We start from the raw sequence: 10,665 nt of genomic DNA on the forward strand, positions 1-10,665 counted from the left end.
CAACATTAGTCAGAGTATAATTTAGATAGGAAAAAAGAAACATTCAGATAATTTCAAGTGAATTCAGGACCTTCCACTGATTGTCTAACAACAATCTAAGAAAGGTACTGTCGATGAAAATTAAAGAATCACAGGGTGATCTGGGTTGGAAGGGACTTTAAAGATTGTCTACTTTCAATCCCCCTGCCATGGTCTTTCACTAGACCAGGTTGCTCAGATCTCCATCCAACCTGTCCTTAAACACCTCCACGGAGGAGACATCCACAACATCTCTGGGGAACCTGTTTCAGTGCTTCACAACCCTCACAATAAAGAATTTCTTCCTTGTATCTATTCTAAACCTACTATCTTCCAGTTCAAAACCATTCCAATTTGTCTGTCGCTACATGCTTTAATCAGCAGAACCTTCTGATTCAGAGAAAGATGCTATATTAGGTTTGTGCTTCCCTGTCTGCACAACACCTGAGCATCAACCAATCAGTGGGGAACTTACTCTCCTCATACCTTTGAAGGACCATTCATTGGGAGAACTGGAGTGCTGACTTGACTGGATCACAGTAAAGTCTGTGGCAGAACAGGGAGAAAAAACAAACTTTGCTGATATTTTAACATCATCACCAGCAATATGCAATTCTATATGCATGAAACTCGTGTTCACAGTATCTCATTATTCCTGAAATAATTCCTTGCTCAAAATGAACAAGGTGAAAAAGCTTCAGTTACAGATATTGCCTGTAGAGTTTTCCTGAGAACTTGTACCTACACACATGTGAGCCTGTACAGGAGGAGGTTGTGGTAAGTCTTGAGTAAAGAGAGACATGACGGGAAAATACAAACTCCAAGTGCTTACAGTATTTTCAAGCCTTCCCAGAGAACACTGAGCTGAGTGGCTTCAAAGGAGCTTTAACATAGCACTTGGCCAGCAAGAGTGTTAGTAAATCTTCAGGAGGTCTGAAGTCTCTCCTAAAAGAGGGAATTAGAGCCTCTCACAATCAGTTGTCTTGTGAAAGTGTGAGCTGTTTGATTTTTCTGATTCTGCACTGGTGGGCACAGGCAGGCAGACTTAGAGTCAGAAAAAGTTAATAAATTTTCTAGAAACATGTATTCCAAAAAGTTCTGACTGAATAAGAAGAGAAAACAATACAGTCATTTTTCATAATGATAAAAAGTCTTGTTCAAAGACTTTCTCATTAAAAATTAAATAACTTTTGGTGCAGGAATAGAAGGTAAATAGGAAATGCATTCAGAGACCTGACACTTTTGCTGAAAAACAAGCAGGAAAACATGTTGTGGTCCTTGAAGGAGACATAGAGCACAACTAAACAAGGAAAAATACAGAAAAGAAAAGGTAGAATTAAAAAAAAAAGCAAGTGAAGTGAGGAGAAATGTCAATGATCTGACAAGTAGCATGAGTACAAGCTTTTTCTGTTATTAGGGCAAACAGGAACATGTAAGAAATTCAAGTGTTTTGTGGGTACAGGCTGACATGGGGAAACAATATGCTGAAGGAAAGACTTACATGCAGAAAGAATTTGCATATTTGAAATAGCTAGCAAATTCTACGGGAATAACTACAATGTTCTATGTCAATGTCTTTGTGTCTTTGGCTAGAGCAGCCCACAGAGGAGAGAATGAGAAAATTCAAAGACATGAACTTCATCTTCTACTCTAGAAAAAAATTCCCTCTTATAAATAGAGGAGCTTTCATTGGTATGAAAACACACGTGAAATGCTGGCAGTGATCTAGAACAGGTAGTGAAGAGCAAAGCCCTAAGAACAAATCTATCTCAAGCGTGACAATATAATTTCCCTTATGTGGAGTTCCCAAGAACATGTTGTGGGGTTTTTGGAAGAGATCTCCAGTTTTTCATGGCAAAATATTCAAAACTCAAAAGTCTTCTGAAAGTGTTAAAATAGACATTAAAGGGTGTTGTTCTTTATTACAGTGTCAAGGACAGAATAAATGTGGAGAAAAAATTTTGAAAAACTAGTTAATTCAAAGACTCTCCCAAACTGAGCAAGAACACCAAAGAGCATATGCCTTCAAAAGCAACATTTGCCGAGACAGCAGGAATCAAATTCTTCCAGAAATTAAATGCTTCCTTGCCCTCACTACAGGTTTGTTTCATTTTTTTTCTTTCCTTTTTTTTTGGAAGGCTATTTTTGAACCACAGTCCCCAGATGGTTAAAAACCTTCTTCTGATTTCCAGCCTAAATTTATTCATAATCAGCTTATTTTCATTTGTCCTTGTGCCAGCACTGTCCTTTTGTTTTAATAGTACATCTATATTGTGTAGCTATTTGTAGATTATTAATATGACAAAAGATATTATCAATTTTTAAGAGAGATCACTAGATAAGATTATGAAGATAAAATTCACTGTTTCAACAGCTGTTTGATCATAAAGTTATAACCTAAAAAGATTATAAATACAATAAGATGTGTTTTCACATCACTTCAAGGGAAACGAATATGGATCTTTTTATTACTTTTTTTATGACATTCAGTAATGAAATACAGTTAAAATAAATTCCACTAAAACAGGTCTTGATTTGAGGAAAAAGCAGACTAGGTAGAGTTTCTGTTTGTTTGTTAAATGCAGAACTCTATTCTTCAGCCTTGGTACAAGTGATAGGATGGGTTCTCCTTTGGACCACACTAGTTGTTTGGTTAAAATTGGTAGCAGTATGACAATTAATTTACCACTGCATAACAACCAGCTAATTTTGAAGTACATTTGAAGAAGTGGATTGTTTGAGGGAGGGAGATTGAAAGTATTAGATTGAAGGAATAGTATCCTATGGAAACATACTGTAGAGACTATATTGCTAGTTTTTTTAAAATCCCTTTTAAGCAGTGAAGGTGCCTGTGAGTATTAACAGTCCTTGATATATTAGTATATGAATACCCAACACTAATAATGGTTTCTGGTTTTTTTCTCTTTCCTGTATGAAGGAGGAATGCCAAGTAAACTGCCATCTGCGAGACCCTCTAGGAATATTACAGGGATTCCCCTGCAGCGCTTTCCCTTCTGTGAAGGACAGACTGAAGATGTGTGAAGAAGAATATCAGAAATCACATTTCTTGGCTGAATGACATTTCAAATTTACCTTCTTATTCCCAGTATTAATTACCTGCAACCCATCCGACAATGCCTACCCACAACTGGACACCTCCTTCCCTATGCTTTTATATCCTTAAGCGTTGGTCTGTATAAACTCTGTCAATGCTGAGCTGGTGACTCCATTCCCTCTATCCCTCTGTTTTGCCTCCTCTGTTTTTGGGTAGTACAGGGCCCTTCTTTATTAGCCGTTTCCACCTGAATAAGCCAGAGCAGCACATGACTCCTGACCTGAAGCAATGCAAGTGAGTAGGCCAGCTTGATACATGCACTGCCTTTCTGTGTGATGCCCCTGCCTTTCCTCAGCAGACACAAGGTACCAGAGATGTCTCAGAGATTAGGAGAGTGTGTCTGTCTGCCTGCTCACGCTGTAGCTCTGGGGGACAAGTAGGGTGAATATGATAGTAGCAGTTTGTGCCCACAAAAGCGAGTCTCCCACAAATACTGTGAGAAGAAAATGGTGAGTATTACTGCTTGTATTTCAGCTGATCATAAAAATAAAAAGGATATAGTAGCCCAAAGGATAAACTCAACTCAAAGGTACTTGCTGCTCTGAAGCTTGTACTATAAAAAAAAATCAGAAGCAAGCTATTCATTGAAGTCCTGGCTTTCATGCACTTGTGTTTGGCACTGTTATTTTAATCTCCTGACCTCATTTTGTGTTTCTGTACTGTTTGTCTTCTCTGGCAATGTTTAACTTCCTAGGTTAAAATTAGTCTTGTGTTATGGAGATACTGTGCTAGGCTACTGGGATTTTTCCCTCTACAGCTCCCCTGATCTTTATTGACAATTGCTCAACATCTGCATAACTCTGTCTTTCCTGTGTCTCAACAATTACACTTGGGAGGCTGCCAGCTCATGGTGGCAATAGGGACCTCTGATGAATATGACAAAAGTATTATCCACTCAATACACTTTATCTATGGCAAAGAAAGTAACCCCCACCTCATGCACAGTAAATCTGTACCTGCTTACCCTTCATTCTCCATCTCCATCTTCGCCAGGATCCTCCCCATGTTTCTGCATTCTGAACTGGGCACAGATTAAGGAAGTTTCCTAGGAAGACTGTTGGAGAAATTCTACATTTCAGCTTAAATAAACTCTACCTGCTCTATGTGGTACTTTGAAGATCTTTTCTCTTGAAAGAAAGTGACAAATTAATTCCATCCAATGATAATTTATGTATAAAAACAAGTTTGGAAATTAACACAAAAGTAACCTTTATCTTCTGTGAGAACATATGCTGAGAAATATGAGATGGTATCCTATTTATGCAGTAATTAAATGTGATCTTCTTTATCTTCATAAGCCTCTGGGAAAAAGCCACTTCTACAGCAGTTCCTTGGGCTTATGACTAGTTTAGCTAGTCCTGGAGACCTCTTGGTAATTGGCCATTCATATCTATTTTCAGTCCCTTAACATTAATACTGGTATTAAGGTATTATTATTTAGGTGGGAAAACCCACTAAGAATAAGAATTCTGATTCTTTTGTGATATACAGGTCCAGATCTGTGGGCAATTGAATCTCGGATCCAGATTGGCAGGGAATCTCAATTCAAAGGAGTGAGTTGGTTTTGTACACTTAGCATTTACACTTACTAAGCATTTCCTTCTATGGCATGACCTATCCCGTGTTGCTACATCAGCAACACACTTCCTCAATGTCCTTCTATGGGGTGGTCACTCGCTGTTCACCCGTCCGTCAGCACCGGGCAGGCTCCTCTCCATGGGGGTCTGCCATGTGATACCTGCTCCGCCCAGGGTCAGGTGGAGACAAGCCTCTGTGTGCCACCATGTGCTCCTCTGTGCTGCCATGTGCCTCTGCAGGCAGGTTTTACAGCTCACAACCCAACTCTCTTTTATAATTCCCCATACATTCTTGAATAAGGATGATGAATGTTAATGTTCAAATGCTAGCTCTTCTAAAAAAAAGAGGTTTTTCAGGAAATATCATAAAAATCAAGTTTTGTCCATATGTGTGAAAGTATTGGAATTTTTTTGATTCTATTCCTTATACAGAGGACTTTTAATTTAATTTAATTGATTTCTGGATAATGAAGAACAGCGCAAATAAAATCCACATGCATCTACTTAATAGGAAATGCAGTTTAGTCTAATTTTTTTAGTTGTCTATTTTTATTTATGAGAAAAGAAATATATTTAGTAATCATAAAATAGAGATTATATGAGATGCGATTAGCTTGTTATATATTATGTACTGTTCAACTCTTATAGCACAATCAGATTATTTTGTGGATGAACACAACCACTAAAACAGCTGAGAAAATCTAACTGTTGCTTGAAACTACATATTTTTCTGAAAGGGCAAGAAATATTCAGATTTTATATGTCAATCTTCCTAGAAAATATTCAAATGGCCTAAAAGCATAAGTTACTACTTATGAAGCAATAAGAAGAGATTCTGATCTTATGCCCCTTATTCTAATAATCACTTTTTGTTACAAATATTTCTTATTCCTGCCACCATTTTGGACTGATCTGGCAATTTCCTGCTCTTGGGCCGAAAGGTTAATCAAACAGTGATGCCACTAGAGCCAGTGGGTATGGTGGAATGAAATTATTTTTGTCAGAGTTCATAGTCACAGGACTGGCTCCTGAATGCTCAGTAGCAAGGCAAAGATATTAAATATAATCTTTATAGTGGGCACTTTCAAGTGCCCATGTGACCTTCCTTTAGAAGGCAACCTTGGGTATCTAGAGATCTTAATCACCTTGCATTTTCTTTGTCTAAGCTCGTACCTCGAAGTCTCAGTTGTTAGGCAGATCAGTCCCTCAGAAACTTAAATTTTCCATTCAATGCTTGTCCAGAATTCCCTTGTAGGTTTGTTCACCAGTGCCAGCTGAATATAAGCACCATTAAAATGAGTAGAGCTGGATGGGAACTGTCTAAATTGTGAGAGAGGTGGAGCTACCAGGTTATTTTTTAATGCTGAGCACAGGAATATAAATCTGTAGTGTAAATGCATAGGGCTGAGGTCATGCAGGCAGGCTCTGTCTATGCAATCCTTGAGTACAGGGCTACCCTGCCCCAGAACTTCTGCATTAAAAGAAAACAAACAAGTACATTTTCAGATAACAAATGAGCACATATGTAGGTCTCTAGAATGCTTACTGACTTCATGTTTAATGAGAGACTTGAGTAAATCAGGAAAGCTGATGACAAAAACAAGCAGAGTGAAATGCACAGTCATCTGACTCTCATTAATGGCACCTCCAGGCCAAGATTAGAGAAAGATGCTGAGAAAAAGTGATTATTTTCACTTTCTCTTCTGAAAAAAATCTCATCATTGAGCCACATACCTGATTTCAACCATTCAAAGCAGACAAAATCCCAAGGTCACTAGATTCACCCATGGCTGTTGAGTAAATTGAACTGGTAGAAATTTCATCTTGATTTACTAGAGTTGTCATGCTTTTTTAAAATTAGGAGTTGTACAACTGTGACCCATCACTTGAAGTGTTATTGGCAGGAAATATAAAATTATGGGCACATATTACCTAGCAGCAATGAACATTGCAAGTGAAAGCCTGTCTTTTAAGAAGACAGCAGGAATATAAGATTCTGAGTCTTATAGCAATAATGTTTTGTGGAGCTACAGTAGATCTACAAGAAAGATATTGTGGTGCCATATGTCTAGAGAAGGACAATGAAGCTGGTGAAGTGTCTGGAGCACAAGTCATGAGGAATATCTGAGGGAGCCGGGGGTGTTTATCATGGAGAAGAGGAAGATCAGGAGAGACCTTATTGCTCTCTACTGCCTGAAAGGAGACTGTAGCCCAGCGGGGGGTCGGCCTCTTTTCACAAGTGACAAGCAATAGAACAAGAGGAAAGAGTTTGAAGTTGCACCAGGGGAGGTTTAGATTGGACATTAGGAAAGATGTCTTCACTGAAACAGTGGTCAGGCATTGGGACAGGTTCCCCAGGGAAGTGGTGAAATCACCATTCCTGGTAGTGTTCAAAAAATGTGTAGATGTGGCACTTAAGGACATGGTTTAGTGGACATGACTGCCTGACTAAAGGTTGGACTCAGTGATCTTAAGGGTCTTTTCCAGCCTTAATAATTCTTTGATCTTTGATGAAAAGACTTGCAAGAACTTTCAAAAGCCTTTGGATTTCAAGAAGCTTTTGCCAATGAAAGAAAGGTCAGTGGAGTCTGTTATCAGAGTCTCTTTTTCAAGTGGGGGAGTTACTGTAACTCTAGCACTGTATTTTTTATTCATCCCACAGGGACCAGCCTAGATCTTATGAATACGGGGTTTTATGACAAGAACAGTCCTTTAAAACATCCTCTCTTTGTATTATTTTGCCACAGGAGTGGGAAAACTTCATTCTTCTGAAATTTTCATGGAAAGATTTTTCCATGCGTTTGATTAGTTGCCTATTGTAGCAACTGCAGTTTTTCAAATGTTATGTGCTCAAAGGCATGAATGTCTCTTAGTTATATTATGCTGTGAAATATACTGGAATATAGCCTATTTGAATAAGCACCACGTGTTAGTATTTCTAGAAACAGAAATGTAAAGGACTCCTATTGACTTGGATATTCCCTTGTATGTGCTCTCTTGTGATCCATTGTCAGTGCAGTGATGTTGCCAGGAAGAGTGTAAGTTAGGTTCTCCTGAATCAAAATCCACACCAAAGGTTTGTGTATCACCTGTGTCCTACAAGTATTACCCTTACGCTCAAGTTATGAGAGGATCTAAGTTAAAGAACTCTACTAATGAAACTTTTGTTCTCCCATCCACTAAATTTTGCAGAAATACCCATGAGCTATAATTTATATATCTACGTATTTATTTATTTATTTATTTATTTATTATATGGAAAGGTGTTTTAGGGGCTTTTAAATATTCTTTCACGTTGGAAGAAATCTGAAGTACTACATTGAAACACAAGGAATTACATGTAAATTTATGAAATGAAAGCTAACCAGAAACAGACACTTGAGTCTGATATTATGATTGTCCAAGCTCGATAGTATGTGAAATGTCAATGCTGTTAGAGATTTAACATCAAAAGATGTTTTAATATTCATTCAATTGCAGCTGCTTGTGGCAGCAATTAAGTTGCTATATTTTTTGGATCCCTTATTACATGTTACTGACCTCTGTCTTATTTCCCAGGGGCATAATGTCAAAATCTGCTGCTATAATAAATGCAAAATATGTGTATAAGAAGTGTTCTCTTATATTTTCAAGGTCTCTGTTCACTTCATGGAGTGAAGAGGATCCTTGTGGGCATTTCTAGAGGAGAGTCTGCTCTTTCTGCTGTGACATTTCCCCATTGAATCCAGCCAGGTTAGGCCAAGATCTGATGAAGAAGTAAGCACCTGATTTCTGATTGTAAATAGGCTGCCTGTTTGAAACCCCAGACAGTATGAACCTCTCCACTTCCAGAGAAAGAAGAGCTGAGACTGTCCAGAGAAGAAAGTGAAGCAAAATAATTGTTATTCTAAAACCAAGATGGACATTTAGAGTATTCCCATTGCTACAGTGCAGTTGGTTCTGTAGAGATTTAGTGGATAGGGCACATGGTTGGAAAGCAGTGACAAATACTGGAGTTTTATCAAAACATTTATCCTGGAGAATTGTTTTTAATGTTTAATTAAAGACACACTAAAAATCTTGATATGTTAATAAAACATCAGCATTTTACACTGGAGTACATTAGGTGCCTTAAACTGCCAAACAAACAGCGAATGTATTCTGCATGGCAACTGCTTGACATCTTGGTTGTTTAATCATTAAGAGCTAGACAAATACTCTAAAATATCTTCTGTGCATTTTTGATTGAGTTCTACATCCATTTCCTATTCCTTTTGCACTTACTTTCAACAAAGACTTGAGCAAACAGGCTTTATTTGCACCATTCTACACAATAGGTGACATTTATTACTGTACAGAGGAAACAGAGAAGCGGCACACCTGGCTGCAAAACTGATTCAAAAATAGTTTTTGTGTTCTTAGGGATTTATTGTAATCTAACTGGATTAATGCTGCCTGTTGCAGTGCAGGTTAGATGTCTCAAGATAAAAGAGCACCTTCAGAGATACACATCACTCAGAGAGATGGACAACAGTGGCATCCAGCTGCCCCACTGAGAATGGGTGACTTCTACAGACTGGGAGGTAGCAATGCCATGCACTGACTGCAAATATTTGCAGTCCAAGAGAATGAAGATGTTTGTAACAAATATGGCAACTGAGGCTGATCTATGAGGCTTCTGTCATTCCCCCCCTGCCCTTACTCAAGTTCATATGTCTTCTATGCAAAGACTTCCCAACAGAGTGAAAGAAAAAGTAACTTTAACTCAGTTTTCAGGAAAGGTATTCAATAGAAAACTAATATTGGTGGCTATGAATTCCTGAAAAGCTATGTGACTAAAGAGGATAAGAATTAAAGTGTTCTAAAACTTCTTAATCTTCTTTATCTACTGAAACTCCCCAAGAGGTTCAAAACATATTAGAAACCATGATCAGAGATCAGAAAAATGCACCGAATAATCTGAACTCTTACAGTTTAATTTATGAAGCTCAGAATTCTATTGTGATGGACAAATCTCTGACAGAGGCTGTTTGCAATCCTTCTAGGAATTGGAAGGAATAAAGCAAATAAATTCAGGAAAATCTAGATTTACTCTTGCACATTCTGCAAGCAGAAAAGAGCTAGGCTGGATGAATACATTGCTAATTGTGAATTATTCATCTCACTCCAGCAATCAGTAACATCCACATTAAACATTAAAGACCTAGATTAACAAGGAGAATGTAGGCACATAAATACCTCTTCAGGCAGCCAGGGTTGACATTTAAATGCTAGTGCTATTCAACACCCCCGCATCACCCCTCCCACCTTTTCATAGGTGCTTAAAACTGCATTCATACTCAAGTTTCTGTTGAAAGGCATCAGAATGACTTCCACAATTTTAGCAGCAAGGAGTTAGTAGATACCTGTTTTATTGTTTTCCCATGTCAAAGTTCACACAATAATTCCCTTTCTTATCATACTTTTGGTATCCGATTTTTCATCTTACAAAAGATACGCTCAGAATCTGCTTCACTAATATATTACAGCTCTAGCTTAAAGCATGGAAGCTTAGTTTCTGTACTCCTACCTGAGTGCTGATAGAAGGTGCAGAGTCATTCTCCAATGACAGTGGTCTAATAAATATTTAGATCTTACACAGACACACACACAAATTGAGCTTCAAGAATCAAAATGCATTTCATCTTGCGAAAATAGCTGTAACATCAATAGCAAAAATATTCATTTTATAACTATATGATGATTTTATCACTCTCGATGATAGCACAATACTTACTGCTTTTCTGAGTTTAACCCTTGGAGCTTGGTACCTTGGCTGGGTTTGCAGAGGAGAATGGCTAATAACATGGTGATAAGTGGTTCCCACTAGATCAGATGTGGTTCAAGCTCCAGAAGAAGCAAGATGGCCAGTACCTTATGTGTCTCCTCCAGGGTGAAAAGGAATCCTCTGGCAGTTGTTTAAGAATGACTCTAGTT

At 38.0% G+C, this 10,665-nt stretch overlaps 1 long non-coding RNA gene across 1 annotated transcript in view; it reads left to right on the plus strand.

Moving 5' to 3' along the window:
• LOC109144728 overlaps window positions 1–9,306 on the plus strand; it is a 33,852-nt gene extending 24,546 nt beyond the window's left edge. Inside the window, exons 2-4 of the long non-coding RNA XR_005604008.1 lie at window positions 1,947–2,118; window positions 2,957–4,686; window positions 8,344–9,306. This is a non-coding gene — a long non-coding RNA (uncharacterized LOC109144728). The remainder of the gene's footprint in view (window positions 1–1,946; window positions 2,119–2,956; window positions 4,687–8,343) is intronic.
• Window positions 9,307–10,665: the final 1,359 nt, after the last annotated feature.

Source organism: Corvus cornix, chromosome 3 (genome assembly GCF_000738735.6).
Source record: "Corvus cornix cornix isolate S_Up_H32 chromosome 3, ASM73873v5, whole genome shotgun sequence".
Lineage (NCBI taxonomy): Eukaryota > Metazoa > Chordata > Aves > Passeriformes > Corvidae > Corvus > Corvus cornix.